The 22,002-nt window shown below is 46.3% G+C and overlaps 1 long non-coding RNA gene across 2 annotated transcripts; it reads right to left on the reverse strand.

The window, feature by feature from the left end:
* Positions 1–8,675: 8,675 nt before the first annotated feature.
* LOC123116793 (uncharacterized) lies at positions 8,676–12,937 on the reverse strand. Of its 2 annotated transcripts, none has more exons than XR_006457194.1 (5): positions 12,626–12,937; positions 11,580–12,010; positions 11,289–11,478; positions 11,100–11,185; positions 8,676–8,928 (listed from the first exon to the last, which is right to left on the reverse strand). It is a non-coding gene; the product is annotated as an uncharacterized lncRNA (long non-coding RNA). The 2 variants fall into 2 exon arrangements; XR_006457192.1 differs by having other exon boundaries at positions 11,580–12,013; positions 12,626–12,936.
* Between the last annotated feature and the right edge of the window lie 9,065 nt (positions 12,938–22,002).

Below are 22,002 nucleotides of genomic sequence, written 5' to 3' on the forward strand. Positions count from 1 at the left end.
TCAACGAGTTTTAGGTCCCCAACAATAGTATCGGACGCCATTGATTGCTGGCTGGAGACCATTTTCTGCAAAAGAGAGTTAGTTCTTCTTCGCCACCCACATTTTCAGTGGGGGCTTAGAAGCAATGAGTCTAAGTGCAGCATCTGAGAATTTTGGCTTTGAAGCCCTAGCAAATAGCCTTGCAGGAGATGAATGATACTCATATGAATAAGCAGAAAAGTTCTTAGTCCTATGAACATAGCGGTTCGAAGATACACGCTCATATTCATAAGTCTGAGCATGATTTCCCTGCAAAACATTGGCGTTAGGGTGACTCATGTGAGTCCTGTATCTGTATGAAGCCTTTGGGCCATATGAAGCCACAGGTCTGGGGTTTGTCTTCTTCCTAGGTGGTGTCATGACGACATTCACAGGAAGATTCTCAATGTACCGCTTAGGTACCCAGATCTTCTTCATAGGTGGTCCATTCCTGCAGTTAGTGCCAATGTACCTGGCAAACACTTCACCATTCTGATTTTTGAACAGCTTATAGTTTGCATCAAAGGATTCATCAATGATAATAGGATTAGCACAGGTAAAGCCAGATAAGGTAGATGGATCTACTGAAGGTTCCTTTGCAGCAACCCATGTGGTTTTGGGGTACTGCTCAGGCTTCCAGTATGAGCCATCAACGTTCATTTTCCTCTCGAACCCAACACCCTCTTTCCTAGGGTTTCGGTTCAGAATCTGCTTTTTGAGGACATCGCAGAGAGTCTGATGTCCCTTCAAACTTTTGTACATCCCTGTTTCAAGCAATGTCTTCAACATAGCATTTTCATCAGCAACAACAGTGGTATCCTCCGCAGAGGGGTTAGTGACCACATCAGTAGGTGAAGACAATGAAACAGTAGCAGCAGTGGAACATTCAGCAACAGATGTAGCGTTATCACGCTCAATGCATTTTAGACATGGTGGTTCAAATCCTTCCTGAGCGGAACTGATCTGTTGAGCGCGAAGTGAATCTCGCTCCTTCTGAAGATCTTCATAATCCACTCTTATCTTTTCAAGGTCTAGCTTTCTTTGAAGACATTCAGAAGAAAGCTTCTCATGATCAGATAAGAGAGCATTATGTTGATTTTGAAGGGCGTCAAACTTGGCATGCAGTCTCTGAAGACTATCAGCCAAAGCTTTTGACTGATCCATTTCAGCACCCAACATATCATCGCTCTTACTAAGCATGTCTTGAACCTTTTCCAAGATTCTTTGTTGTTTAGTGGCAAGGGAAGCAAGTTTATCATAACTGGGGCCAAATTCATCACCTGATTCATCATCACTAGATTCAGAGAGATAGCATTCAGTTACCTTATCACCCCTTGCCATGTAGCATGATGAGGATGATGATGGTTCAGGTGTAAAGGTCATTTTCTTGAGATATTCCTTGTAATCTTCAAACGGCTGATCATGACGAGTGCGATGACCTTCGTATACATCAGAAAGCCGGTCCCAGATTAGCTTCGCGTGATTGAGGTGCATAACATTCCCGAACTGATTCCGGGACAGATGACAGCAGATGACGTCCTTCGCTGTGAGGTTCAGTAGAGTGTACTTGCGAATGTCATCAGCATCTGCCATCTTGCATAGATCAGTGAGTCCAATCTCAGTGACGGTCCATAGTTCACTATCCTTGCACATGAGTAGCTTCTTCATCATGGCCTTCCATCGAGGATACTCATGACCGTCAAAGGTGGGACATGATATGTTCCTCAATCCTGCAGTCGACATAGCTGAAACTCCAGGTGGTTAAACCGAATCACATAGAACAAGGGAGTACCTTGCTCTGATACCAATTGAAAGTGCTAGTATCGACTAGAGGGGGGGGTGAATAGGCGATTTTTATGAAAGTCTTCAAAACTTGGAAGTTTCGAAGACAAACAACAGAAACAACCTAATTGATATGCAGCGGAAGATAAACTAACCTAAACAAGCCATAGTCAAGTATGTAATGATATGAGAGTACAGGACTAATAGCAGTTAGGCAGTAAGGATCAAGATGGAAGATAGTATGAAGCCAATCAACAACAGTAGTCAAGCAATGAAGTCAAACAGATGAACAGATAAGCAATGACTTCATGAAGACAAACTTAAGTAAGGTTGGAAGGGATAGAACCAGTTGCTTGTTGAAGACACAGGATTTGTTGGACCAGTTCCAGTTGCTGTGACAACTGTACGTCTGGTTAGGGAGGCTGAGATTTAACTCAGAAGACCGTGTCTTCACCTTATTCCCCTTGAGCTAAGGACACCCAGTCCTCGCCCAATCACTCTGGTAAGTCTTCAAGGGAGACTTCCAAACCTTCACAGACTTCGTTCACCGGCAATCCACAATGACTCTTGGATGCTCAGAACGCGACGCCTAACCGGCTGGAGGATTCACAGTCCTCAAGTGTAATAAGTCTTCAGGTCACACAGACAGAAAGACTTCAGTGATGCCTAACACTCTTTGGCTCTGGGTGTTTGGGCTTTGTCCTCGCAAGGATTTCTCTCTCTCAAATGCTTCGAGGTGGGTTGCTCTCAAACGACAAAAGCCGTGCACAAACTCTGAGCAGCCACCAATTTATGGTGTAGGGGGTGGGCTATTTATAGCCACTAGGCAACCCGACCTGATTTGTCCAAAATGACCCTGGGTCACTAAGGAACTGACACGTGTTCCAACGGTCAGATTTCAACACACGCGACAACTTTACTTGGGCTACAAGCAAAGCTGACTCATCCAGCTCTGGATAAGATTTGCTCTCATTGTCTTCGCTCGAAGACATAGGATTTGGGTTGAGCATCACTTCAGTCACTCTGACTTAGTTCACTTGGACCCCACTTAACAGTACGGTGGTTCCTATGACTCAACAAAGAAGAAACGGAAACAACGAAAACACACAGTCTTCGCGCTCCAAAGTCTTCACGTAATGTCTTCTCGAGTCATAGTCTTCAATATGAATATCTTCTCATACCACCATTGTCTTCAATGTCTTCATACATTTTTAGGGGTCATCTCCGGTAGGTAAACCGAATCAATGAGGGACACTACCTGCGTTATCCTGCAATTCTCACAAATGCATTAGTCCCTCAACCAACTTTGTCGTCAATACTCCAAAACCAACTAGGGGTGGCACTAGATGCACTTACAGAGACAACGATCCAGGCTGGAATGGTTATCGGCGGGAGATAAAAACACTCGTTTCTTTCACCTTCGTGCAAGCCAGAGGCGCAAGAAGAACATGATAAAAGCCCTTGCGAACTCTTTGGGCGTAATCGTTGATGATCCGGGAGCATTGAGAACGATGGTCTCAGATTTCTACAAGAGCCTATATACATCCGAAGGTGTAAATGGCTTGGATCAAGTCATCTCTAAGGTGCCCGCAAAGGTAACGCAACAAATGAATGAAATTCTGTTGGCCCCATACACTAATGAGGAGGTGAAGATTGCTCTTTTCTAGATGTTCCCGACGAAGGCACCGGGCCCGATGGATTCCCGGCTCACTTTTATCAGCGTCACTGGGATATCTGTGGTGAGGAGGTCACCCGTGCAGTGCTCAGTATAGTTAGAGGTGAGGAAAGTGCTGAATGTGTGAATGACACGGTTCTGGTGCTCATCCCGAAGGTTTTGAACCCAACTCATCTTGCACAGTTTCGTCCAATAAGTCTTTGCAATGTCATTTACAAAATTGCCTCGAGAGTAGTTGCCAATAGACTCAAACAGATACTACCTGATATCATATCTCATGAGCAATCAGCTTTTGTTCCAGGCCAGCTAATAACTGACAACATTATATGTGCTTACGAGTGTCTCCACTTCATGAAACGGAATAAATCCAAATCTAACAGTTATTGCGCTTTGAAGCTGGATATGATGAAAGCCTACGATAGGCTCGAGTGGGACTACTTGCAGGCTATGATGGAGAAGCCGGGGTTTACACAACCTTGGGTTGACACAATTATGAGCATGGTCCGATCCGTCTCTTTTTCAGTCATGTTCAATGGTGAGAAGCTAGAGCAATTCATTCCATCTAGAGGAATTCGACAGGGAGATCCCATTTCTCCTTATCTTTTCTTAATTGCAGTAGAGGGCCTTTTGTGCCTTTTAAAATCCAGTTCTGAGTCGTCGGGTCTTGAGGGAATCAAGATGGCTCCTACAGCTCCGGTAGTGAACCATCTCCTTTTTGCTGATGACAGCCTGTTGCTTTTTAAGTCAAGCTCTGAGGGCGCGACTGCGGTATCAAACCTGTTGGAGACATACTGTAATGCTTCTGGCCAAAGGATCAATCATGATAAATCGTCTATCTTTTTCAGCAAGGGATGCCCATAACAGAGACGAGACGGTGTCAAGACCATTCTGCTGGTCCACAATGAGTCGTTAAGCGACAGATATTTGGGGACGCCAACAGATGTGGGTCAATCAAAGATGGGAAAATTTAAGTATCTCAGAGACTGGATATGGGAGAAGGTGAGAGGTTGGATGGAGAAGCTCTTGTCAGCTGTAGGAAAGGAAGTCCTAATTAAATCAGTGGCCCAAGCTATACCAGTTTACTCCATGGCATGCTTCCGGTTGCCAAGGGGACTGTGTGATAATATAACGTCGATCATTCGACAATTCTGGTGGGGGAGCAAGCAAGGCAAACGAAAACCAGCTTGGGTGTCTTGGGACGTGATGATACACCCCAAATATTTGGGAGGCTTGGGCTTCCGAGACATGGAGATTTTTAATCTGGCATTGTTGGCCAGACAACCGTGGAGGCTTTTGCACGATCCATCTTCGCTAAGTGCACGCATTCTTAAATCTGTTTACTACCCTCAAGGCTCCATTCTTGAAGCGGAGTTAGGTAGCCACCCCTCGCAAATATGGCGGGCTATCATTGATGGGAGGGATGTTCTGAAGCAAGGTCTAATACGAAGGATTGACAATGGTGAGACCACAGCAATATGGGAAAGCAACTGGCTCCCGCGAACGGGTCCAATGAGGCCCATCACGGCGCTAGTAGCCAACCCTCCCAGGTTTGTTTCGGAGTTGATTGACGCCACCACTGCTACTTGGAGAGAGGATCTTGTCCGGTCGGTGTTCATACCCTTTGACGTAGATGCTATCTTGGCTATTCCATTGTGTACACGCAATATTGATGATTTTGGGCTTGGAGTGGGGAACGCCGAGGTTTCTTTTCAGTGTGATCGGCTTATCAAATGGTGCTCAATAAAAAGTTTCAGAGGGAGGACTGGATATATGAGAATGCGGGGATCTCAGATATGTCTTCTGAAGGATATGCATGGAACTCGCTATGGCACATCAAGGTACCTTCGAAGCAGAAGATATTTGCATGGCGGCTAGCCCATCACTCAATGCGGACAGGTGATGTTTTACACCGTCGTAACATGTCACAAACCCCCCATTGTGCTCTTTGTGGAGCTCAGGATTCGTGGAGACATGCTCTGCTGGATTGTACCATGTCAAGGTGCACTTGGGCTTTGTCGGAAGAGCGCATAGTTGAACAGATTAGTCTAAACAACGATGTCAACGCGAAGAATTGGCTTTTCGCTCTGCACGAGGCTCTAAATTCAGCAGAATTTGTTAGACTGATCATATCCCTCTGGGCGGTGTGGAGAGCGAGGAGAAAGGCGATCTATGAAGGTATTTTCTCAAGCCCAATGTCAACAACTCAGTTCATCGAATCTTATCTGAATGATCTCAAGGATATTGATACACCGGGACGGGTGACGGGCGTCCACCCCAACCCTAGACCTACATGTTGGCTACCTCCACCGGTGAACTTGGCAAAGGTAAATGTTGATGCAGCGACAAAAAGAAATCAGAAGAGAGGAACGGTAGCCGCGGTATGCAGGGATGAGAACGGACTATTCCTGGGAGCCTCGGCGATCAGTTTTAAGGGGGTTGATGACCCTACAACATTGGAGGTGATGGCAGTCAGGGAGTCTCTTGCCTTAGCTCAGGATCTCAATGAACTGAAGATTCATGTAGCTACTGATTGCAAGGTGGTGGTGGAGGATATCAAGCAACAGTGCCTGGCGAGCTACGGTGCTATTATACATGAAATATTAGAGGCAAGGAGGTCTTTTTCTATTTGTAATTTTGTCCACGAATTTAGGAGCTCGAATTTCGAGGCACACAATCTAGCGAAGCATGCTCTTACGTTAGGGGTGGGCCGCCATGTTTGGTTAGGACACCCCGGAAACCTTTCGTTCGTCCCTGTAAACGTTGTGACGTCTTAATAAAGCTTCGTGGGATTGCCTCAAAAAAAAAACCTTTGGCTGGTTTCTTCGTTTTTTTTCTTTTTCGTCCTTTCTTTTCCTCTTTTTTCTTCATTTTTTTGTATCTTTCTTGGTTTTCAGCTGGTTTTATCAGTTTTCTCTTATTTTCACTTTGTTCCGTTGTTTTGCATCGGTATCTTGGTTTTGTTTGGTTTTTCTTAGTTTCTCATCGGTTTTTCTTCAAATTTCTCCTTTCTTTTCTTTGGTTTCTTCGGTTTTTACCATTTTTCTTTCTTTTTTCCTTTAACACTTGTCTTATTTTCCACACACACTAGTACATTTTACCTATACATCAAAACATATTTTTACATGATTAAATTTTACTAAATACGCATTGTACATTTTTTATATGTTTCAGGAATATTTTATAATACATGTTTAACATATTTTTATATTTACTGTACACAATTAACCTCTTTAAAATTATTTATTTATATTTTTTACTTTTTTAATAAATGTTCTAAATTTTTCATATACATCAGTAAAAAAACTTGTACACATTCAACATTTTTTAAATAGATGGTGAACATTTTTTCCTAGTATTTGTACTTCATGACTACTTGTTTGTACACATTTTACATTTTCCGTATACATCAGAAATATATTTACATTTTGCAGGCAGTAGTCAGTCCACTAATCTTAGACGTGATATCTATATACATGATCATTGCCTTGGTTAACGTCATAATTATTTGCTCTTCTGTCAATTACCCGACAGTAATTTGTTTACCCATTGTATGCTATTTTCTCGAGAGAAGCCTCTAGTGAAATTTATGCACCCCCCCCCCCCCCCCCCCCGAGTCTATTTCCTATCATATTAAAATCTAAAAAAAATATCTTGCTGCACTTTTTCTTTATTTATTTTATATTATGTTTTTGCTAGATCTATTTATCTAAGTCTTAGAGTAGCGTCTGTGGGTAAGACGCTATCCAACTCATCATAGCGCCTCCCCCTTAGGTGCTATGATAATTGAAAGGCAGGTTGGAGGTCTCAAGAAAGTTTATAAGATTGGGAGAATATACTGAAATGAAGACATGTCTACTCGTCATAATTCTGAATTTACCACCATTGATGTAAATCTCATATGTTTTTTTTTTTCATTCTGTTGTTTAGCTCTCCTTTTTTAGGGAGCTATCTTGTAGCTTAATTGCTCGATCTATCTCTACCTTTTCATTTCACACGCCCCTTTCTCTTCCTTCCTTTTTGCTTCCAGAATGTGCTACTTTAAATAAGGTCTCACTTGCTCCCTTATATTTGGAAGCTAGATGTATGAAGCATATTCAGACTATGAAAGCATGATGAATTTGGCTGAAGAAATTGTAACTCGACATGCTATGGCTATGACCGGAAAGCTTAAGATTGATTACCAGGTAATGCGTTTCAAGTCTACCTATAGTATGAGACTATATTGTGCTGCATTATGTGAGTGAATTTGGATTGTCAAGACAAGCATCACAGCAAAATCATGTCATCATTTGTTACTCATATCACTGCTTTACTACACCTTGTTTTTCGTTGTCATTTTTATCGGAGTGGAACTTATTGGCATTTATTCTTGTCATCGATGATGCTCTACTAGTAGTCTGGTTTTGGGTCTTATTGCCTGACCTGGATTACCCTATGCAGATTGGCACTGGACACATGCACACTCAACTCATAATACTTAAAGCACATGCATATACTTCTATTTGTATTCTTTTCACTTCATAAACTGGCGTATTTACTATGAAGCAGGAACTGAAATCTCTCTGAAAAGGAGAAGGGAAACCATGCATCGTCTTGTCGAAGAAGAAATAGGAGTAGACCTCAGTAGCTTTGGAGATGTTGAACCTGCTAAAAATGCTGCAAAAAGAAAGCTGGGTATTAATTTGGGAGTGCAGAGTATGCAAGAATGGACTATCATTCTGTCATTAATTATTGCCTTGTCCATTAAGAAATGCTCTCTCGACATGCAGTTCAATTATCATAACACTTAAGGGGAAGGCACTATGATGTGTTGGATAGCGCCTAACGCACCGACGCTACTCTAGGACTTGGTATTTGCCCATTGCCGGGGCCAGAGAGCAACAAAGAGCATACGAGGGCTAAGGCGAGTTGGAAATTCTCTAAGTCAGCGTGTAGCGCCTATGTAAAAGGGCTATGCTCCATAGCATAGTGCCTAGACGAAAGGCTTCACACAACCAGGGGTGGGCACGGACATGGCCGCGCCACACCATGTTGGCAGGAAGTGTAGCGCCTGTCAGAATGGTGCTACCCGAAAGGGTTATTTCTGTGACATATTTTTGCCGAGAGTTTATTGTTTGAATATGTTTCGACTTTGGGTCAGTTTTGTCCATTTTGCCCAGAAGCCGGGTTGACCCTCCTTTTCAAAAAAAGGTACTGATGAATCACATCAGCTCAAAATACTCATAATCGGTCCGATACATTGATACATACATACAACAAATAACAATACTTAACATTGTAATGTAGCCTAGTACATGAATAATACACAAACTGACATGACACGAATAACTTAACACATCACTCCAACAGCTTCGAAAATAAAATTTTAAATAACAATAAACCATCTTCCAGTCGACTCCAGGATTCAGCAACGCAACAAGCAAGCACTCCATGCCACTGCTGATATTTCATTCCTGGTCAAAACATGGCAAGAGGAGAAGCATGAGAGACAGATGATACTTACAGCAATACAATTATGAAACAAGATACATTAGACATATGCATAACGCATAGACTATCATATCTACATATATTTACTAATTGATGCACCATTTTCTTAGAAAAACACATGAAAACTCTATTATCATATCTATATATTAGTCGAATTGAATCTTAGTAGCCTCCCAGGGAGTAACGTCCTCTTTGTCCACGTTCAGGGAAGGTTCCGTGTCCATTTGCTGCCCACATGCAATCCTATAGCTTAATTTTTTTGCTAATTGTGCATAGTGATAAATTTCTATAAGAAGATGCAAAATAATTGCTTTCACACAGGCTATGTGCGGACATACATGCACTAGATCTGTTCATAATACTTTTTAGCAGTGCTCTAGCAAGAACACTACTCTTGTTCTAATTTTCTTTGGGCATGTAGGAATGAAGTTGGGTTGGGTGTTTACTCGGATAGAAAAGAAGATGAAGTGATCACGGTAGCTACTGTTGAGTTCAGACGTATACACTGATTCTTCATCTAATTTTGTCTACTCCCTCCAATCCAAAATAAGTGTAGTTCAAACTAGTTCAAAACTGCGACACTGCAATGGGATTTCATTATGTAGCTTAACATACAAGAGGAAGTTTCGGTTTTTTGCTATGCAACTGTGATAGTAAGCAACCATAGTCGCCATAAAAAAATGTCATAACTGTTCACATATTTCAGAGCAAATTTGCTTGTCATGTTATTTAATGGTGTAGTGTTGATCATAGCAAGCACCACCACCACTGCTTGGAAGCTTGACCAGCTACCTCCGGCCGTTCAACAAGCAGGTCAATGTTTTGCAAATTAGCAACCTTGTTTCTGCGCTTTTAATTGGAGAGAAATATGATGTATTGCTTCTCTATACTGTAGGTGTAGCCTTGGTTTTCGAGTGGCTGGTCTCTCATGTGGTTCAAATATATGGTGGTATTATTAGTATTGTTGTTACTACATCTTCTTACTTAACTGAACTTATGATTGTTCCCCGTCCTTGCGAGAATTGAGAGTGTAAGCTGCAGATATAGTGTGATTTCAGCTCCAGCATAAAAAAAACTAATTGGTGCATACTAATTCGATCGCAGGTCTACTTACTGTAAATGCCTAATCCCGTCTGCTGTGGTTTCCATTCTTTCGCTTTGAGTACTCAGTCAAGAGGTTTTGCTTCTTCTTTATTCATCCATACCTTCAGTCTGATAGTGCTTACTAACATCACATATATTTGGTACGGTGCATGTTCCTATCTTCAGATGGAATGCTATAAATCACTTTGTTTAGGAAATAATCTAATTGCAGAGATTCTTTTTGTTTGCTAATCTCTTAATAACTTGGACTACTCTTATAGTATAACTCTTTTTCTATTATGATTTTGTTTTGCGGGTTCGGGTAAATATTTGCACATCGGAATGATCATATGGGCGCATAACCATATCATCGGATTGAAAAAGGAAGGTACGTTTGTTTATCAAACAGACTAAAGATAGATATATCCACATGTATCTTTAGTCTGAATGAGAATGGAAATGTCTACCTTTATCTATATGCTCGGAGCCTAGGATTGTGTTCTCTTGTGCAAATCGAGCCAAAATTAGTGCCATTTTATCAAACCTGAGTTGTCCAACAATTTTTTTGTCTCACGAATGAAATCCAATAAATATCATCTATACGTTCTCTTGCTATTGTCATCTTTCTTATGTAATTGAAATAGTTTTCCACTGTATGAGGAAAACTTGAAATTGATTATGTTTTGTATGACAAACAGAGCAGATGTAGCCACTTTGTCATTTCACTTTCTTTCAATATAAGCATAACACTTCTGTTCTTATAGTTTCATCTTTCCGTGTAATCCCTTTCAAATGTGTGCTGACATGCCACTTCTTACTAAGCTTGAAGGTTTAAAACAAGACAAGATAAGCGAACAGATATTTTCCCCATCTGTCCAAGTAAGCAACATAAGTCTATATCGTACTACATTGCATTAGGAAATATCATGACTAATTAACGATAAATATTCGGACTGTTATTTCATAGCAAGTTAGATGCTTTACTTCCTTTCAGCTAGTTCATGGACGCATGGTTGACTGATGAAAAAATACATTTACACCGAGGAAGTACCTTGATTTTACTTGAAATTGTGGAACTGATTAGGCGGCACCAGCAGCAAGCATTTCTAGCATCTCATCAATAGTAGGGTCTCCGTCCTAAAAACAGGGATTAGAAACAGCCTATAAAGTATAAACGGTGTAAAAAAATTGAAATGCTGCTTCAAAGGAAAAATGAAATCGATCGATCTGGAATTCTTACATTAAGACCACACCAAAACATAAGTGTCATGTGTACAGTACGCAGGGAAACAATGACGCTCGATCCCCACGCAGCTGCGGCACTGACTCCAATGACTCTGTTTCCCATCGTAACTGGTCCACCGGACATTCCATGCTGAAGTGCGAAATTCCCTTGTAGGTAGTGAACATTGTTTCGAAAGAACGCGCCGCTGAGAGAAACATAAAAAGCCCAGCTTCAGTAAATTAAATGATATAGTGCTGTAAGTCGTCCAATGCAAGTCAATTGAAATTTAAGTGTCTTTTTACGTACTTAATCTCACCGGGAGCCCTCGCAGGGTTGATGACCGGCGCTCCAAGGACCAAGAAATATCCATGAGCATATGCCGTCCATGGAAAGTTATCAATAGGTACATCCGCGAACACCATACGTTGAAACGGTCCCTCCACATTAACCAATCGAACTATAGCAAGGTCCACTTGGTCGTCTGCCACCAGCACTTCTCCAGTGAACTGTTGGCTTCCGCCCGGGAGCCTAACCCTAACAAACATAGCTCCTTGGACAACATGCTCATTTGTTATTATTAGGACTGTTCTTCGACGGAAATAAGCAACAAAACCGGTGCCCAGATGCGCTAATGGAGGGTTAATACTGGTAACGACGTCTAACATAAGCACCGACATTTTCTTCTTCTTCTTGGGTTGATGTATATAGATAGATAAACTCAAGATATGAAACGGAAACTGCTGCAAGAGGTTGAGAAAAGACAAAAAGGTTAATTAACGTGCAGATGGGAGGACTAAACATGCATGCCAAGAGTAAAGAAACATGAAAGAGCTGCAAGATCCCACCAAAGGGTGAACATGAGCTTCATCTCGCGTATGGATGAATGAAACTACCACGGCCATTGGTTGTGAAAATTAAGCACATGCAAGGTTCTTGGTCCACAAATCAGATTTCGTGTGGGCGCTGTGGGATGCAGCGCGGAGAGGGTTTATGCGAGGGGCACGACGATAGTAATGAGAATACCGTACACGGAGGAAGCCCGCGTGCTAATTAAGGCCCTGTTCGGTATCCCACCCGCTCCGCAAAATACGAGGAGCTGTGGAGCCAGGAAAACGGCGCTCCGCGTTTTCCCACTATAACTCCACCCGCTCCCGGAGTGGAGCTGTGGAGCGGAGGTAATCCGAACAAGGCGTAAGAGAAGCAATACAGTAAATCCAGAGGCGGCAAAATCTTCCAAACATCCATGCTATATATGCTAGCGACCAGAAAATTACTACGTGCTACTTCTCCTATGCCTATATTTCAAAAACGTACAGTATTATTTTCATAGGAAGGAGCGGGCGGACGGATACCTTCCACTTCCAGTACTATCGGACGTAGCGCGGGCGGCTGGACGTACGTGCAAGAAGGGGCGGAGCGAGTGCCTTGTCTTGTCGGTGGGACTTGACGACGGAGACGAAGGCCAGGAGCTCGTCCACTCCACACCTAGGGAGCCGCTATGGTGAGAAAAAAGAGGCTAGGGCGCATGGCGGCCCGGTGGTGAGAAGAAAGAGGTGAGGGCTGGGTGCGTCTGGGCGCTGCTCTGATGGGTGCTGCGCTGCGGGGCGGGATATATAGGCTGGGTGCTAGGCGATGTGGTGAGGACTTGGGAGTATGGCTTGGCCAGCCAGGGGAAAAGTGAAGGAGGAAGAAGAGAGTGTGTTGGATGATGCTTTTGTACGATCGATGCTAGTAGATAGATCATAGATGGAACAACTTTGTGTGTTTTATTTTTTTTTACAGAAATGTGATGATGATGAATCGAGATATGTGTGTCTAAAATTGAATTGCTTTATATCTAAATTGGAGCCATTTAGATTATAAGTTATGTGTTGCTTGCTCGACTATGCTAACAAAGCAATTGATTGCATTATTATGCACAAAATGATACAAGTACCGCTGACACCCCTCCATAATTTAAAATGACGAGATATACTACATTATTACTACGAGTAGGCCGTTTTGGGGACCGAGCTCCATGGAGCCCTTTATTTTTGAAAAGTTCAAAATTCAAACTTGCCGGTTTCAACAAAAAATTGAAAAAAGCAAGTATACAAGGATGTAATGTATATGTGTGGCCTGTAAAAAAAGACAACTTTTTGGACTTTGAGGATGAACAGTATCATGTGTTAAAAAGCCCCATATTTTTATTCACGCATCCCTCATTTCAACATATTTTGTTCTGAAAATTTACACAGATATGTACATTATGCCTCCATGTATATCTGTATTCTTTTTTAGAAAATTTTGAAATATAAATATATGAATTTTGAATTTTGCAAAAGCAGGCCTCCATGGAGCTCGGCCTCCCAAAGCAATTTTTGTACTACAACCGTGTACATAACTATAAAAGTTATATTCCCCGAAAGAAACAAAAAAGAGACATTGTTGGAGATCCTATTTTGTTCGAATTATAACGCTTGAAAATGTAGGTATGTGATATTTGCCTCAACTACTGAACACAAATTAGAGCTTAGGATAGAACACTTTTTGGAGTATCATGCAGACATGTTCTCTTTAGGAGCAAGCATACATCGTGATGTGTAAATGCTAGCTAGAGCAAACCATATAATTACACAATTAAATATACAATATGTTCCCATTCTGTTCCCAAAAATATGTTCTCTAAAACACATTCCCATTAGTTTTTTATTTAAATATGGGTTGCATGGGAATTTTTCACTTTGTCCTTTTCTAAAATATTTGTTGTTTCTTTTTTTCGAATACTATTTTTTTGCTGCCTTTTAGATTGAGATTTTGTTCAACTCGTCAATTAGATTCTTCATTTCTGACATCATAATAATCTGGACCACACCCAGATCCAAGGTGGGGAGATATTTTAGCACATATGAATGAACGTCATGTATTTGGTTTCATGTTGTTTTAAGTTGGATTTTTTAAAGTATACCCCCTCCTTTCAATTTATGGAAAGAAACCACCAACATAAACTACAACTTTTCGAGTGCATGTTCAAGCAGTCTAACAATGAAATTGTTTTTAACACCTAAGTTATTCTACTAACCTGACATGTCAGCCACCAATTAGCTTATCGACTGTCCGTTTCCTATTGTTTTTATAATAATAATACAATAATAATCGGTAGATAGGTAGAAGATTTCCATCCTGTATGACTCGGGACTATTTTATTTATTGCAAGGCACGTCTCAAATGCTTAAAAGTCCGCCTCTCACGTGGTGGGTGTTCTTACAAAATTGACAGTGGACTTAAAGTTTAACACAAAATGCCCCCTTTTGAAATTTTAACCAAATCAGACTCTTTTTTGCAACGCCAAACACCCTGGAGAATTCTGTTGCACGGATGAACTAGGGTTAGGGTCAGAGTTTATATCAGCGGGAAGAAACCATGTAACGGCATGGTTTATTTTAGAGAGTTTTTCCGCTGATGTTATATGCTTGTGATGTGCTTTGGATATATAATGTGATTGATGCATTGTGTTTCTTTTCGTTGTTTGTTAGATGGTGAAGATCATTAATGTTCATTATGTGGATAGTACGACATTTTTAAGTAAAAATGCTGATGTTGGTGACAGCAAGGTGAAACTTATGTGTATGAACTACTCCTATGTCCTATGTTTGAACTATGTGTGATCCTATATCGTATGGTGTATGTGTACTATGTGAGGATCTACGTTGCAAGGATTTAGGGAGTGGAAATGGGCGCTGTTGTAGGGAAGAACAAATGAGGAATGTCGCCTAGTTGTAGGTAGACATGTCCACAGACAAATGTGTGTGTGTGTGTGTGTGGGGGGGGGGGGATGGCCGCTAGGAATCAGCAATAATGTCAAGAGTGGTATAGGAGTTGCGCACTGTTCAATAGTATGCCACTGTGTCGTGCATATGTACCTGCATGCATCATATAGATGTAGTGCAATAGATGGCGAGGGATGATGGAGATGGACGCAAGCGCAGCGTTTATTTCGTTTGTGCCGAGACGGTTGGGAGTTCATGGTCGAGGGAAGTTAGGGCATCTCCAGCCGCGCCCCCAACAGGCCCTTCCCAGGCGATTTCGCCGCGCCGGCGCCGAAAAAAAGCCCCAGTCGCGCCCCCAGAGGCCCGTTTTTCGCCGGCTCGGGCCAAAACTGGTGCCGGCGGACCCAGGCCGAACCCGGCGCCCTGGGGAGCGCTTGGGGAGCCGGCACAAGCGAAAAAGGCGCGTGGACCCGCACTGGAGGCGACCGAAGGCCCTTTCCCGCCGTTTTTACTGCCTTTTTTCTCACTTCTCTCCCGCTCGCTCGCCTTGCTCCCGCCATTCTCCCCCTTTCTCCCGCCAACCCCGCTCGCAGCCCGCCGCCCATGCCGCCGAAGAAATACACCATGCCGCGCGCCGCGGCGGCCGGGACGGGCGCCGCTACCCAACCAAAACAGAGGAAGCCGAGGGCGCCTCCAACGAAGCCGCCAGGCCTGTCGAACGCCGAGTGGAGGGTGGAAGTGCAGCGCCGAGAAGCGGTCACCGCCGATAGGCGGAACAGGGGGATAGCCAAGAAGGCCCGCGACAACGCGGCGCGCGCGGCGGCGTCCTCCTCTTCTGCCGATGCTCCCGTCGTCGGCCACGCCCACCAGTACGCGCCCTGGGGGCATCAAGGCGCCGGATCTCCATGGGGTTCGTCGTTGCCAGGCTACGCCGACGGCGACGCGCACGGCGGGTTCAACCCGAACGTGACCTTCCCTCATGGTCACCCCGCTACGCGCACGCCGTCGCCGGCCTTCGCCGGTGTGCAGTACCCGCCATACAACTACTCGCCGCCCCTGCCTACGCGACCACGCTGACTCCACATCTCTACCGCGGGCCGCTGCCCTTCTCGCACCTCGGCGACGCCGACGACACGGGAGCCGACATGGACGACATCATCGCGACAGGATCGGCCGCGGCCGCCTCGTCTCCCGGTTTCGCCACCCAGGACGAGGTGGTCAACCTCAGCGGCGACATGGAGGCCGAGCTCGACTACGTCTACGGCGACGATGCGCAGGAACCCGAGGAGGAGGACGAGGAGGAGGAGGAGGAGGACGAGGAGCCGGCTCCTGTTCCGACGAAGGGGCGCCAGAAAAAGAAGCGGGCGGCGAGGACTGCCTCGCCGACGTCCAGGCCCGGGCCGTCCTACGCGAAGAGAAGACCGAGGCGCGGTGGTCGGCGCTAATGAAGAACAACGCCATCAAGCTAGACCTGCTCCGGACGAACGTCGCCGCGAAGAAGAGGAACAACGACATGGCTTTCCTGATGGGTGCGGCGGACTTGCTTCAGAGCAACGACGAGAAGCTCAAGGCGTGGTACCTGGTCCAGCGCGGCCTCATCCTGAACGAGCTGCCGATGGCAACGCCCACGACGCCGACGACGCCCACGGCCGCACGGACGCCGAGCGAAGACTCTACGTCGCCGCCAAGCAGTGTCGAAGCCGCGCCGGCGCACCCAACACCGAAGCAGCTCCGACACCGCCGAGCTCGCGCACGCCGACACCGCCAACACCTGGGACCCATCCCGCCGAGTGATGAATGAACACGCCGAGGGCGGCGGCGCTCTATTTTTTGTAACGACAAACTATGCCCGATCGTCGGACTTGCGGCGTCTTGAGAGCGGGAACGGCCAAATTTGAATTATCCGCGTCCTGGGGCCGGCGCGTTGGGTGCGTGACTGGGTGCTAGCTCGCCCCCAGAGGCCGAGCTAGCGCCGGCTCGCCCCCAGGATGCCGAATTTAGACGCCCTGGGGGCCGAACGGCTGGAGATGCCCTTAGGAAGAAGGAATGAGTTCTTCATCTCCATGCGATCCTCGGGTACCTGTGTCTTGCAGAAGGACCGACCCCACTCTCTCTCACTCCCCCAGCGGTATACGTATACGTAGTATAGGTGTAGGACCGGTCATTCACCACGCTTCGCTTGCTCCCAGTAGGCCGAGCGGTGCGCATACAAGATCAACAGCCCACTCCATGATCGACACGTACCTGGGCATCCTGCTGCGGTGGCAGCGACCAGAGAAAAGGCCAACGATCGAATCCCTGCCTCAACTGACGTGCCGTGCTGCTCCTTCAGGGACCGCATGCGGTATTGACTACTGCACACGCAGCTACTCCACCTGCACAAGCAACTCAATGGCGGACGTTGGACTTCAGTGATTGCTCGTGGGCCCTCCTCCTCTTTTTTTTTGACACTCCTTTATCTCTTTCAGCACTGCGTCTGCCCATGCTTTTGTCACCCACAATGGCGTACGCTTTGGTTCGACGGTAGCGTGCACCATCTAGCTGCGCTCCTACTAGCTACGAGTAGTACTATGTAGGAGGACTAGCCAAACACGCACGCCAACTCTCAAGCTCCCCGTTCGGCTCACATGAACATGGGTCAGTATCCATCCAGAATGGTAGAATCCATGGGGTTTGTAAACACGGAAGATGGAACCCAAAAAGTGCAGTATGTTTGGCTCACAGGAAAAAAGCTCCTTTGAACCCAAAAAATCACTGTTTTGATCTTGTGAGGAAACTTTAGTACCATGTGACCCTTCCAGATTTTTTAACTCTATCCAACCCTTTTGGGAACATAATGGCTTGTGGCATTTCTGACCTACCTAGACACGACAAACTTGTCGATGTTTCTTCCCTAAATAGATAAGTGGCCGCAGGGCAAGCGTTACTAAAAACGCTCCAAGCCCTGGCATTTCTTCTCAGGGCGGAAATGCAGGGCCTGCAGCGTTTCCGGTAATCCGCCCCAGTTTGGCGTTTCTGCCTGCCACATAGTAGTGCAACGACTACTCAACCAGGTCATGCCAGGCCAGAAACACCGACAAGTTTAGCCTGTCTAGGTGGGACAGAAACGCCACATGGCTTGACGTTGGACAAAAGGGTCAGATCGTGCTAAAAGATATGGAAGGGTTCAGATCCTGGTAAAGTTTACTGAAAAAGCCGAAGTAGTGATTTCAGCCCCGATCACAACCAAAAGAGGCGGCTGTTCATAGTTTTTACATGTGTTCGGTCACAGAAGTCTTAATTCCGCAGTCCATGGAAAAAAAGAAGGCATTTTTGCCCTGTCAGACAAACTGTCCAAGCCTCCTTGCTCACTCTACCGCCGACTACTCCTCACCATCCACCTCTTTCTAGTTCGCCTCCTTCTCGAATGCCTCCATCTCGATCACCAAACGCTTAACATCTTGACACGTACGGTGCGCATGATCATCGCCACATCTTCATTCAACTCGTACATCCTCATGGTCAATACTTTGGTATCCTTTGAAGCGACAGCGAGCTCAACCCTCGCCTTTTCGAGCTTGGTCTTCACTCTTCGAGGTTGATCTTCTTCTTGGTCTCCTCCATCAAGATGTTAAACCTCTCCCCCTGCTTTTCCTCCTTCACGTCAGAGCGCTTGACATATGCATCCTTCTTCTTCTCCAAGATGTCGTTGAACCTCTCCGTCATCTTGGCCGGCGCCCCTTCTCCCTTCTTGCTTCTCCTTCTCGTCCTCCCACTTCTTTCCCCAGAACGCCCATCAAATCTTCTTGGGCGGCTTTCTTGGGTCGGTTGGATCACCCGCTTCTTTCCCGTTGCCAATCTCAGCGATCTTAATGGAGTTGGCAATGGATAGTTGCCACTTGGGTTGCCCATTCAACTTCAACCAACAATGCATGAGGCTGAAGTTCTTCTTATCCACCTTCAAGAACAAGTTGCATGCTCGAGAGGGCTAGAAAAAAAGATATTGTCAGCAGGTTGCATATTCGGCCAAATGACTAACACATAGAGCATGTTCCGCCAAATGACCATCACATAGAGCAGGTGCGGCCAAATGACCAGCACATATAACAACTTGCTTGCTCGGTGATTAGAGCACCACTTGGCCACCGACCAGTTAGTTGTTTCAAATGGCCGCAATACTTGCTAAAGACCTCCTGGATGATGTACCATCGATGGTTGAGCAACTTTATCCCACGACCGTGGATGAGTTCGTTGCAATATGGTTCAATATTCTTGTGCTCATGGATGAATACCGGACCAAAATAGCGTGCCCTTCTGCTCCGTGCCATGGATCAAATCGACTCTAGTGGCCAATCATACATCACACAACAATTCATACTCCCACGTGTTGAAGCTTTCTTCTATACCCCTATTAATTGGATCAGCTAGCCAATCCTCTGGATCAAGTTCATTGTTGCCACATGTGTCCTGCTTCGATTGCGCATTGTACGAGTCCGGCTGCAGGGTGTACGTGCTCGACTGGTGGGTGTGTGCGCTCGGCTACTGGGAGTGCACCTCTGGCTCTGAGTCATCGACTTGTCCGTCCTGAAAGCGACCTTCACCTCCGTCGTGGATCATCTCCAACAAGCACGTCGTCATACGACGCCACACCCGGTTGAGACATATTGCCGAACCGAGAGCGGGCACTAACGTGATCCGCTCCCAGTGTCTGCGATCGGACAAGCTGAGGCGATGCCGAGTCTGCAAAAAATGGAGCGGCATCGCGTTGACGTCGACGCAATACGACACGTACCCGACGGCTTAGGCCGGGGACTGCTAGCCGAGCTACTTGGTGGCGTCGAAGTAGGACGGTTGATATTGCTCCGGCTAGTGCGGTATGTGCTTGGATGGTGATGGCGGTGGAGTAGAAGTAGGGCACCCTGTATCGCATACCCTGCCCAACCCCGCCCGCCGCCTCCGCCGATGTCCACCATTTGCCTTCATATTGAGGCGGGGGCTTGTCGTGTCGCTGAGTTGATGTTTTGGGCGGCCACCTTCTCCAGATGGTCCACCTCAGCCGACAGCAACAAGTTTTCGTATGGGTTCATGCGGCGACGGAAGCAAAAATCAGCGGGAAGGGTGGAGGGTGGCGGTGCTCGGAGCGGAGAGGGTGCAGGGCGGCGGCGATCGAAGCGGAGAGGGTGGGGAAACACTGGTTTTGGTGCGGAATCAGTGCAGACCGCTTCAAGTGCGCAGGCTAGCTACTCGATTTTGGGTGGGCCAAAATTGTTGGAGTCCTACGGGGCGGAGGTCCGGACTCCAGCAAACCCCCACGGCCTCCGGTTTGCGAGAAAGCAAATGTGTGAAGGCAAATACGGGCCCGCGTAAAATGGCTTGCAGTGTTCGAACAGCTCAGTCCATACGTCTAGCGTAGTCGATGCGGTGCACCAGTTTTCTTCCTCTAAAGTTTTCTTCCTCTAGCGTAAATACGGACGCTATGGGGCTGTTTGGGTTTCGCCTGCGACAACCCTGCCAAAACCTGGCAAGAGAATCCGTTTCCAACGTTTCGCTCGTGAGTCTGCTTACAATCTGTACTGCCAGCCCGCCTAAGCTGACAACATGCAATCCCCAAAGCCCAAGCCAACCAGCGAGTCAAGTAAAGAGCTACGTACAGTCCAAGTGCTGTGCAAGCAAGCCAGAATCACAGAGGCAGTGGTCAGGCGGGGATGTGAGCAGGGATTCGCTACTTTTTCTCTGATCGAAGCAATCATGGCGTGTGCCTGACACCGCAGATGGATGCCCACGTGTCGACCTTGGAATGGGTTCCTATCATGCCTGTGAATTAAGGACTGGCTTCTCGTCTCGTCACGTGGGCATGTAGACATACGGTAGACCTCGCACGTCGCACGGGTGTTGTGTTTTGATTAGCAGCGCTGCTATACGCACGACCAAGGGTGCAGCCGACGCATGCACGATTGTCACGTGGAAGCACCAACAGTGAGCGTGCACGCAGGAGAACTGTTGGGGAGGAAGCGTCGGTCGGAGATCGTGCACAAACTGTTCTCCATGAAGCAATTTCGTTTTATTAGCCCGCTTTCCTTGCCCAGCGCGTGCAGCAACATAGGGACGTCCTGTTCCTAATTAAGGATTCACAAACTTTTGCCTATCTTGATATAATAAGAGAAGAAAAATAAACGGAAATGTTAACGCCCACACGTGTGGGCGTTCACCATCTTGATCACACGCAACGATCACCATTAGGTACTTTGTGCACGAATCTTGGCACAATCCGGTCGTTTTTCTGCGCCACGTAGGACGAGGCGCGTGTGCGGTGTGCGAGACAGTTCGCCCGCACGTTGGTTGCCCTCCCGCGGTCAGCGGTTGCCACTCGGGGGCGTGCGGTGGAACAGCTATGCGCCCGCACGCCACGCGCCGACCACGGTTGACGTCAAACACGTCGCACACCTCCTCCCCCTCTCTCTCACGGTTCCATTTACTCACCCCCGCAGTTACTGGCACAACCCACTTCGCATTTCAAACCATTGAAGGAAAAGACGAGGGGAGAAGGCGAAGGCGGAGGCGGAAGAAGGCGACGGTGTTCGCGGCCGTCGGTGGTGCTCGCCGGAGCGCCTGCGGACTGAAGGTAATGCTCGCTCCAACTCTCACAATCCCTTCCTGCATTTTCCCCGCTTCCCTCTCTGTTCGATTCCTCGCTCGAGATTCGTAGAGATTCAGGCGATTCGGCGATGCGTCGGCGTTCCCGCCGGCGGCGGAGTCCTGTGCTAGCCGTTTTCGGTGGCACTGGGCAGATTCGTCGCCGCGGCGGCGGCGGCCTCGTCGTTGTGGTTATGCCTGTCCAGAGGCACACACTAGTTGTGCCTTGTGATTGAATAGGTGTCTCCCGGTTTGTTAGTTGCGCATTGGTTCGAATTGGTGTTTGCAATCAGTTCGGGGGGAGAACTTTGAGGTTGATTTTGAAGTCACTGTAGTTGCCATTGAACCCTAGATCTAGTTAGTTGTTT

Source organism: Triticum aestivum, chromosome 5B (assembly GCF_018294505.1).
Source record: "Triticum aestivum cultivar Chinese Spring chromosome 5B, IWGSC CS RefSeq v2.1, whole genome shotgun sequence".
NCBI classification, from domain to species: Eukaryota; Viridiplantae; Streptophyta; class Magnoliopsida; order Poales; family Poaceae; genus Triticum; species Triticum aestivum.